At 35.8% G+C, this 11332-nt stretch overlaps 1 long non-coding RNA gene across 1 annotated transcript; it reads right to left on the reverse strand.

The window, feature by feature from the left end:
- Window positions 1–625: 625 nt before the first annotated feature.
- Window positions 626–10421, reverse strand: LOC135156984 (uncharacterized). The gene is made up of 3 exons (XR_010296054.1): window positions 10328–10421; window positions 1551–7414; window positions 626–1162 (listed from the first exon to the last, which is right to left on the reverse strand). It is a non-coding gene; the product is annotated as an uncharacterized LOC135156984 (long non-coding RNA).
- Window positions 10422–11332: the final 911 nt, after the last annotated feature.

Below are 11332 nucleotides of genomic sequence, written 5' to 3' on the forward strand. Positions count from 1 at the left end.
AACAAAGTTATTGCATTTTAAAGTTTATCAATATTTTGTTAAAACAGTTATATGCACATTGTCATGAATATTCATTAGGTGGGCTGATGTCACATCTCCACTTTCCTTTTCCTTATGTTATCACATGAAATCATAAATGTTTAATATTTAATATACATATGTAAATGGTGTGTCTCCATTATGATGAAAGAAGTTGCGGCAATAAATGACCAATGCACTTACTCAGTTGTCAATCCAATCGTTTTAGTTCTTAGTAGAAAAATGTTAAATAAACCAAATTTCATATAATAAAATACAAAAGCACAAGTGGGGATATGTAATCATCAGCCCATCAAATGAATATTCATAAAGACATGCCTAGAAATGTTTCACCGGAATAATGCAAATCTTTAAAATTCAATAACTTTGTTATTTGTTATCCAATTTCGATCAAATTTTCAGCATTTTGCTTTGTGACTTTTACTCTATTTATTGAGATATAGATATCTCCAGCTTGGACCATCCCTTTAAAGCAGCTAACGTGTGAGAAGTCATGGGGGAAGCATTGCTCTCAGATTAATAAAAGGATAGTATTACCACCTATTTCTTCACCAGGACACTCAACAAAATGCAAAGAAAAACAATGTTTCAGTTTTTATAACCATGCATTTATCATCATGTTTTTTCTCAAACTACATCCTGTAAATACATCAACATTTTTTTTTTCACCGTTTTTTTTTTCCTTTTCTCGTCCGTTTGAAAATATTGTATAATAGTAACAATGGTTATACTCTTCAATAAAAACCTATCTAGATGTACATAGCTAACATGGTGCAAGATGGAATCACATATAAACATCATGAAATCTACTACTTGAATAACTTGAACCCTGCCCATTGCTCATACACGATGTGTACATATTGTCACAAAAACAAAGTAATGAAGGGTTTTCGAGACCAAAGCTTCCATTCATGCATCAATGTGCTCTTTTCATCATCGTTTCAGTGCAATTTGAAGTTGCACTCAACTTTTTGTGAAACACCCCCTAATAATTCTGTTATAAACTATACATGAAGTATGTTTACTTTTCATCCTAATCAAATCTCGATCCTCTTAAAAGGGGGGGGGGGGGGTTTACAAAGAGTACATGTACATATAAGTGTGATCAAAGAGGCTGTTCTCACTACGTTCCTAAAACTAGTTTACTGGAAACTAGTTCAGTGGAAACTAGTTTAACGCGTAGTGAGAACGGTCGAAGCGGTCTTGGAAGCGATCTTCCAAACCAGTTTGGAAAACCACCTCGCGATGTAGTTTTCAAGATCGCTTTGCCTCGTTAAACTGGTTTTAGCGTAAGTGAGGACACAACCGTTCTTCGGGAAGCGATCTTCGCACATTTTGAGCGCGCTACTCCACACGACAGGTGTAGAATGTCTACGCTGCGGTTTCGAATTTCGCGCGAAACGTGTCACCCCACTGAGAGCGTTTCCATAGCAACAAGAGCGCTTTACGTGAAGTGATTTTGAAAACCACTTTCGTGTGATCAAGTGGGAACGCTAGCAAAGCGATCTTACCAAGTGGTTTCCTGAATCGGTTTCCAGTAAACTAGTTTTAGAAAGCGTAATGAGAACGGCCTCAAAGTTATGCTGGAAATTATAAGTGACTTAGTCACACTTAGATGTTTGTGAAACATTCCCCAGGAAGGTCGAGATTGACATCAATATCATAATCACATCCTTGTTTTCTTGACGGCTTACAACATCATGTATGAGCGGGCAATATCAACTCTGTTAACATCACACAACCTTACTTTAAACAGCATACAAATCACGACCTCTAGACAGATCAACCTTTTAAAAGACATCCCACTTGAGGGGAATAAAATTGAAAGAAAAAGAGTCCTTTAAAATCAACTGAAGGAAGAGGATTATGCTCATTTTGAAGTCATCTCCTTTAAACTTCGGATCAGCTCAAAGCCAAACGCAGGTCTCCGATCGTTCATGAATTTGCATAAATTTGATGGTGAGAAATTACTAGTACAGCATAGTTGAAATAAATAGAAGTATTATAACATCACATATCTACTACCAATGTGGCATATTCCAACAGTCAAAAAAATTATCCATCACAAGTAAAAATATTCATCGAATAGCAGACATGACCCATCACCAGATACCACGGCGACCTTTGACCCGGCCGCAATGCAACAACCAACCACCGCTCGCATTATTAGTAAGCAGAGTGTAAAATTTTCATAGAAAAACAGTTAGTGAGAAACATGGAATACATAAATATATCAAACACACAGTTATATATTAACTAACACAGGTAAAGAAATAAGGCAACTCTTTGTTATCAAGTATACCGATATAAAGAAAAATCATACTAAAATGTAATAAAAAAGAAACAGAATACATGCTTATTACCTAAAATGAACTAAAACACATATGTACAAGGGCAAGACATAGTAATTGATAGGCATGTAAACCTAAACTTAATATTCAGAGATCCTTATATGTTATCTCACAGCGAATAACAATAAAATAAGCCTGCAATGTTTTCCCCCTTCTTGTACTTGTATACATACATGTACATGTGTGCTTTGTTTGTGCAAAATAGGAAGAATGCAAGTGGCTTTCCATAGTTGAGATCGATTGGATCAATCACAATTCTTTGTAAAACATGGTCCTGATGTTAGTGTTGAGCAAAGAATATCCTGTAAAACGCCAAATTGCAAAAGAATGAATCACAACTCACGTAAGCACCAGTAGAGAATATATCACTGCAATACATGTACATTAAGGATAGGAATATCCTAGATAGGTCTAAACACTGTACAGAAGCGCATTACATGGTTTGGAATGTATAGGTATGGGTATGAAATCACAAGAAATATAAATAAAATGGAAAATGATGAGTTTCCATTGATTGATGAAATTGATCGATTTGGGGGAGAGAGGGTTTCAGTGGTTGAAGAAGTTTGACACTATGAAGACTCCTCACGTGACGTTTAGTCTTAATTTGGCCTAATTCCACTTTGCCTATTAAAGCCTGCCACACACTTTATGATCCGATTTTTTTTTTTCACAAATCATATTTTACAGTAAATAGTACAGTTCTTAGCAGTAAATGATTTGAAGTCCTAAATAACCAAAATCAAAATTCTATTTTACTGGCAGCCTTATGGTCAAATTAAAGTCAAAATCAGCTTCAAATCACAGCCAATGATGAAGTCACTACAGTTTGGAATTTAAATTGCTTTATTCCTATACAAGGGACTTGAAATAGACTGGGATTTTTATTTGTCCATATCGGATCCAAATGGATAGTGTAGTGAACGCCGGGCTTTATTTTAATTCGGTCTAATCTCATAAAAAATAATCTAGTGCTTCTCAACCTTTTTTTTTCACCTAAGGACCCCCCCCCCCTTTCAGCTTTTTTTTTTCATCTATATTTTGCAGGTCCAACTTCATTCTTCAATTTCTTACACGAGCTTTACAAAAATATATCATTACCCCATTCATCAGATCCTGACATGCCCAGAAACAGAATATGCAATTTCTCCGCTCCCTTGGGAGGATTCCAACAATATCCGTAATGAGAATAAATATGAATACGATGAAAGTAAATGTGGTAATTATTTGAAGCACAGCATTGCTTATTTACAAGGCAGCATTTCAAGAAAGGGGACTTTCTTTTTAAAAATACCATGGTGAGAGCATCGAAAAGGCTGAAGGAGAGCTTGACTAAGTGTGACGATTTTCGGCTCGATTGATGTGATGTTATAGAAGAGTTATGCTGCATCAAAGAACATAGATATTTTCTTCTTTTTTTTGGTTTAATATCCAAAATATTGTTGGCTGACCTTGCAGCCATAGAGTGGGCAACTGGCAACCACTGGAGAAGCACTGTTCTACATGCATCTACATTTTGTAATGTTATAGGTCCCCGAGACTAAAAGTGATGATGGGATCATATAGAAGTTATACCTAACTGATACAAAACTGTCTTTGGCCGCAGTAGTGTTAATAGACAACCTTGGAATTAGACCAAATATCATTGGATCATGTGCCTGATTAAAATAAATTGCCATACATGTATCATTTAAGAAGCGATCCATGTAAATGTATAATCATCATCATCATTCATGTGTGATAGGCTTTCATCCCCAAACAGACACTCTGCTTTGAAGGGCCACATTGTTTTTACAAGCGACAACACTAATACATGCAATCACCCCAAATAAAGTCCAGCAAGCTATAGAAACAAAATGATCTCTCAATGTAAAAAAAATGATCAAACTTCTACACAGAGTGTAGTTGTAGACATTGACGCTGAAAGAAAGATAGAAAAGCATAAAAATCAAAATAAAATTTAAAGATTCAAAAATTTAAAATTTAATCTAAAATGCGGTTTGAAAACTTTTTTCTCTTCATTCTACAGCCCCTTTTCCATTTATTCAAGGTCTCACTACACAAAGCTAAGCAACCAATCATACAGTTGATTTTTACGATTGATGGCACCCACTGATAAATACAACCAGTCATGTTACTCGACCCTAAGATCAATCCAGGTGAAGTGAATGGGTACCCGGTAGGAAGAAATTCCTTGAACGCTTTGAGCGCCTAGGCAGCCCAGCTGAAGCCGGGGTAATAATAATAGCAGGGCCCACTGGGAGAACATTTTTCAGAACTGAAGTGGCTTCCCTGGGTAAATAAACCAATATTATTATTATTACAATCACTAAGCCCATTGTTCATAGAGCTGTTCTTAAGAGTGACAATAAGAATGACTGGTGATCCTTTCTTGTGGTAAATGATATTCACCATGAAATGTTCATTGGTGATTATTTAGCGCGTAAGAAAGGTTCACCAGTCGTTCTTAAAGTCGCTCTTAACTTACGAACAGCTTTATGAAACACCCACCAGATCATTTGAATATAGCTACATCATGTTCTAATATCACACAACAAAATAAAACATCTTTCAGCAAAATAGGAAAAACTAAAAAATTTATCCAAACTTCTAAAATCAGAGAAGAAAGTTAATGGATAAGTTTGGCTCAGACGGTCTCAACTGTCATAAGTCAGATCTCAAAGGACAGTTTCCTTTCCAAAAGGATGTTAAATCCAATTTTTATTTTTAAAAAAGTTTGAGCATTTTCAACTCTGTACCTTAAAGGGCCTTGATTCATAAATGCTGTCAGCAACAATTTTTCATTATAAAATTATATCAATAATAAAAGTACTTTGGAGGTTGGAATTGTACAAAAGTTAAATGAATTTGATATTAATTTTGAATCATCTCTCAAAAAGAATTAAAGAAGAAAAAGGTTTTTTAATTGCCTGAAAAGCACCATTACCATGGTAACCGTCATTCCATTTGCACTAATCAATGACAAATTTATTATTAAATAACCAATGCCATGGTATAGTCACATGCAATAAAGTACACATACCATAGGTATCAAGCAAAATGAATCTTTCCTCTTTTCACATGTACATGTAAATAAAAAACATGAACTTGCTTCATTTTGGAAAGGAATTTGTCAAAGAAGAAATGCATCGGACTGGTATGCATTAACTAGAGTCAAAATGCCCTATTCTGATAATGCCCTGCACTAGGAATAGAATTTGGTTGAGTGTTTAATCTAAAGCCCGCCTCACACTACACGATTCGTTGCGACCCAAATTTCAAATTAATTGTGATAACATTTGATATGGATATTCAAACTAATAAAATATTACGGATCAGAGTTCAGAATAGTGGTAGGACTACTGAAATTGAAATTCAGTCCAGTTAGAGCCTCCCTGAATGAATAAAACAAATTCAATTCAAAATCGTAATGACGTCATCATCGGCTGCGACTTGAAGCCGATTTGGACTTTACTCCGACCATAGGGCTTGCCGCAAATTGAAATATTTTAGTTTTCCTTACAACATGCCAAACCTTAGATAAGATAATTTTACTTCTTGGAACTTTCATATTTAATGCTAAACGTCGCACCAGTTCGCAAAGTGTGAGACAGGCTTAATAAAAAAAAAAGATGGCATTTTCTTTCACAAAACAAGTGGGAAGCAGCTCAGCTCTGAAGGGGGGGATAATGCCCTGCATAAGGAAGAGAAATTGGTTGAGTTTCCAATCTAATATCCCTTATCCAACAGAGACAATGGGCAAGGGAATATACATAAACAAACACCCATTGCCCGAACCTGACATTTCACCAAGCCCAGCAGACCTGGACCTGGTTTAAAAGCAAAGTACCTACACAGCACCCTGAGTTTCAATATATAATATACAACAAAATATTGGAAAACCTTTCGTAGGAAGTGAACATTTCCTAATAAAGAGAACCTTGAGTAAGTAACTTCATTGGGGGGGAAAATGGTGAGTCGCGGTGTTGATGCCAAATAGACGGTGTAATCATTATTATCTACAGTAGGTATTCCACTGAACGTGTACAAAATAATAATAATACCATAAACTAGGAAAGTTTGTTAAAATCTGTGAACAAATGAAGGAAAAACTTTTTTTATAATATGGAAATCGAGGAATCAAACCCATTAGAAATTTGGTGTTGCATTTGATGGCTCATTTGCACATCAAAATGCAGCGAAAGCTGTCTAAATGATATGGGCTTTTTCTCCAGAAGTGTTATCTATTACCAACAAGATTTTGTCTCAGTTGATCTGAGTTCTTATAGCTACAGTTCTAATTGTACATAAGGGCTTGGCCAATATCACCTTTATAAGGACAGAAATTATCCAATTGGAAAAAACATGTGAATTAAAAAGTAGGATATGTTTAATCAACACCAATCTAGAAATAATTCTTTTACTTTGCAAGCAAACTGGTTGCTCCTCTGCCAGGGATTCAGTATGACTGTAATCTTGTGGGAATATGTTCATTTGGGCCGGGAATTGTTTATTTGGAACAAGAATTCTGTTTCAAATCTGAATGAGACAACAAAAATTAAGAAGTATATTAAAAGCAACAGTAATATGCCCCATCTATCTAATCACATAAGTCCAAACTCCTACACAATCCATCGGGTGACAAGAAAAAAAAAGAAATTTCTATCATCTTTGAAACAAGTTCATTAATTCACAATCCACTCCCTTTGACTTCCTACGGTATCTTTAAAAAAAACCTAAGGTATCTTCAAAACAACAATTAAAAATACACATATAAAAAGTGGATGAAAGTTGTTAAACAAGTCTGCCACCTGGAAGAGGTGACACGGAAAGCTATCATTAAATATGTCCGTTGGCTTGTCGGCGACCGTTGTTGTAGGCTGTGTAATCTGCATAGCTTTGGGTCAGTTTTTCGCTCTGATAACGGGTGACGCGTATAGTTCGGCGGAACTCGTCTCGTATTACCGGTACCGTGTAACCTCCTTTGCGCAGAAGATGGTCTATAGTTTGCTTCTTGGTCCACTCTGCATGAAAATTGGAGTTGAAAAAAAAATCAACAAAACTTTAGTCCATGATTTTCTAAAGAGCGATTCCTTAGAATTGTCAACCTTGTTGTACGTCCAAACCCCCATTTTTTCTCAAGTTTCACTTCACTTTATAAACTGACCAAGTCGTGGTTCTTTGAGAACATTACAGACTGTCAAAAGAACAAGAAATCAGAGACAGAAAATTTCGTGAAATTCCCACATATAGGGGTCGGACAAGCATATTTTATGGAATTGCTCTAAAGAGATACAGTGAAAATAACATCAAGGGAAAACAAAAGATGCACGTACTGATCAAGTACATTAACATATCTAGGATATCATGATAGGGTTCTTAAAAAAATAGTGACATTTATATAGCGCTTGATGCGCTTTACATTGTAATTATTATTACCCCCGTCATCGGATCCTGGCACAGAGATGCCAACCTTCAAAAAGCAAAAACAGTATTCTGAGAGGAAAAAAACAGTATTTTGATTTAAAAAAAAGTATTTTGTAAAATATAACGAAGCAAAACGACCGAACCGTGGCACAAAATAAAAAAAGGGAATCACTGAAAATAATTATAAAAGTAACAAAGAAAAAATGAATTAAAGAAAATGAAGAAAAAAAGAAAGAAAGTTAGAATAAAAGAAGGATGAAAGAAATAATAAAGGAAAGAAGAAAGGTTTCCTTCATTCTTTGAAATAAATAAAACAGAAAAAAGGAAAGAAACAGAAAGGAAGGGATGATAAATGAATGTTTGAACGAAAAAAGGAAAAGAAAAAACATGGAGGATGAATGAAGGAATGAAATTTTTTTTCATTCCTTGAGAAAAAGAAAGAAGAAAACAGGAAGGGAGGGAGAAAGGAAGGAAGGGAATAGCAAAAAGGAAAAAGAATGAAATAAAGGATGAAAGAAAGGAAGGAAAGAATAAAAAAGAAAGAAAATAATAGGAGAGAAAGAAAAAAAAAGGGAGAGGAAGGGAAAAGGATGCAAAGACAATTTTAAGAAATGAAAGAATGAAAGAACAAATAAAATTAAAAAAAGAAGGAAAGTAAGAGAAAGAAAGAAAAACAATGTGGGACATGTAAAGAAGGAAAGAATGAAGAAAATAAATGAACACAGAAAAAAGGAAGGAAATCTAGGAAATAATAAGAAATAAATATAGATGGAATGGAAAAGGGAATTTAGAAAAGAAAGGATGGAGAAAGAAGGAATGGAAAAAGAAAAAGAAAGAGAAAAAATCAGGAAGGAAGATAAGAAAGAATAAGGGAAAGGAAAAGAAAAGGAAGGAAAGAATGAATGAAGCGAAAGAGAGAGTGAAAGCAAGAAAAGAATGAAAGAAAAGAAGAAAGAGGGAATGACAGAAAGAATGAAAAGAGGAGAGGAAGGGAACAAAAAAAAATAAGGAAAGAAAGGAGAAAGGAAATAAAAGGAAAATAAGAAAAGGAAGGAAGGGAAGAACAAAAAATGAACAGAGAGAGAGAAAGGATCAGGAAAGAAAGCTAGGAAAGATTTGAAATAAGATAGAACAAAAAAGCAAGCAGGAAGGATAGAAGAAAGGATGAAGAAAAAAAGATAGAAAAGAAAGAAAATGAACGAAAGAAAGCAATAAAGAAAGAAATGAAGAAAGAATTAAAGAGGAAAAAAATTCAAGCTTCAAGCAAACAAAACAAATGTAATCATCTAACAAAAATCTTACTGATATTTGTCTTTTTTATAATATATTTAAAAATTGTTAGAAAACTAAAATGTTTTAGAAACGAATAAAATTTCAAAGTGAAACATTGTCAAACTTTTAATAATAAAATGAACATCGCGGCATCGCACCATCTCTCTTCCCATTGTCTTGTCTTCTTGTTATCGGTGCGAACACGATAAGACTCAATTTCACTCAAAACAAAAGCTGAAACAACTAGACCGAACTAGTAATGAAAACTTGATAACTTGCTCCTACGACTACATCACCAAATCATTAATCCGAGGATCCATATAATTATATGTAATTATAAAAATGTCCTGCCGATTTTGTGATTATTTTGTTGGAAAAACTATTAATCATGTGAGATTGTTCACTTTGATTCAGAGTTTGCAAATCTCCTCCGATCACGCAAGCCTGCCACACACCACACAGGCAGGCAGGCCAAGCCACGTGCGGCAGCTGGTACATGTACACTGTATGCTAACTTTGTGTGTGTGTGTGTGTCTGTGTGTAGATCCCAGAAAATCACGGAAAATGGCTTGCAGTTTGAATTGATCTGAGTTAGTTTTTAACTTTGTTTTTTTCTCTCCCTCTTCTGTATTTTTGCTTGTGAAATATGGGAGAACTTTGTAAACTTTAATCTTACACTGAGAAAGGGCATGACCAGTTTTGAAAAGGGCACGTCGGCCAGGTAGAAAAAAAGGGCACAGCCTTTTTGGCCGTGAATTGATCACTTTTTGTAGAGGCATCACGGCCAGTTATAGGGGCATCGACGGCCAATTTTATGGTATACCTTAATTTATGCCCTGCACAAAGCACCACCACATTGGGGATTTTTTAAGCGTAATTCTTTACCGCACTACCTATCGTAATGCACACTCACCTTAAACACCCAGCTAGCTAAACACAATGCATATTGTACACGATCGAAATCTTAAGAAAACGTATTTTACAAAGAAAAAAGTAACGCCGTATTTTGGGTGAAAAAACGTAACAAATACGGCAAAAACGTAACGGTTGGCATCTCTGCTGGCATGCCTGCACACAATGATTGCACTTTCTCCACTCCCTGGGGAGCATTCCACCAAGACTCAATTGCTAGGCAAACTACAAATACATGTATGTATGTCAAGCATTAAATGGCATATCATTTACATGTATTTGCCTCTATTCAAGGTAATCAGGTACATGTAGAAGAGTTCACCTACCCTGTTCAGGAGGGACTTCAGGTAGATAGGTGGCAGATTTCTTGGTCCCCTTGTCGTTGTAGAATTCTATCCTAATTCCGTGGGTACCAACCTATATGTACACAGTAAACAAAGAAAAAAAGTTAAATACATTTTACTTCCATTTTATTCTTATGATGCACTGTATACAAGGGGGAAAAAACATATAAACTAGAATTAATCAAAGGTGAGAGATACTTTACCCCCCCCCCCCCGCACCTTTCTAATTAAACTTGAGTGTACAAGGAAATGATAACACCATAATATCCCAATACCATAGCAACACAGTTTCTGACCCACTCAAAATAATGTGCTTTGCATTCTTCACTCCGTGACCAATAGGGGTTCAAGTCGCATGAGCATTGGGCAAACTCTGAGCGAGTAGTCTTCTTTCCAAGATGTCTCCTGGTTCTTATCATACATGTACATGTATGCTGCTATAACAGCAATTCAGAGACATTATACAATGTGTTTTGCACACCTTCACTCTGGACATCACTAATTTGTATGCTGTTTCTCAATGAGCAAGTGAAACCAGAAGTCACATGATCCACAATATATGATATAGACCAACCAACCGCTCAAATGTACACTGGTTGCTATATTAGTCCGGGGGCTGGGAGAGTTTATTCAGCTGATCGGGTACAAAAGGTTTGATGGTCCCATTATGTTGGCATGAAGTCAGTGATCAAGGAAAAGTGTTGCTGCCGGGCCATATCCTGTACGGAAGGCCCTGATGGCCCCAAATAGGGGCCCTAAAAATTGGTTTATTCAGCTGAAAAGGTACATGGCTAATTATTTTTGCAATGGACCGAGTATACACTGAGATTTTCAAAAATACCCATGCCAGCAACTTTATCCTGTACGGGGGCCCAGACAGTAGGCCCAAAGGGCCCCCCGAAAATAGGTTTATTCAGCTCAAAAGGTACATGGCTAATTCTTTTTGCAATGGACCGAGTACACATTGGGATTTCCCAAAATACCCAT

The sequence above is a fragment of the Lytechinus pictus genome, chromosome 16 (assembly GCF_037042905.1).
Source record: "Lytechinus pictus isolate F3 Inbred chromosome 16, Lp3.0, whole genome shotgun sequence".
Classification (NCBI taxonomy): Eukaryota; Metazoa; Echinodermata; class Echinoidea; order Temnopleuroida; family Toxopneustidae; genus Lytechinus; species Lytechinus pictus.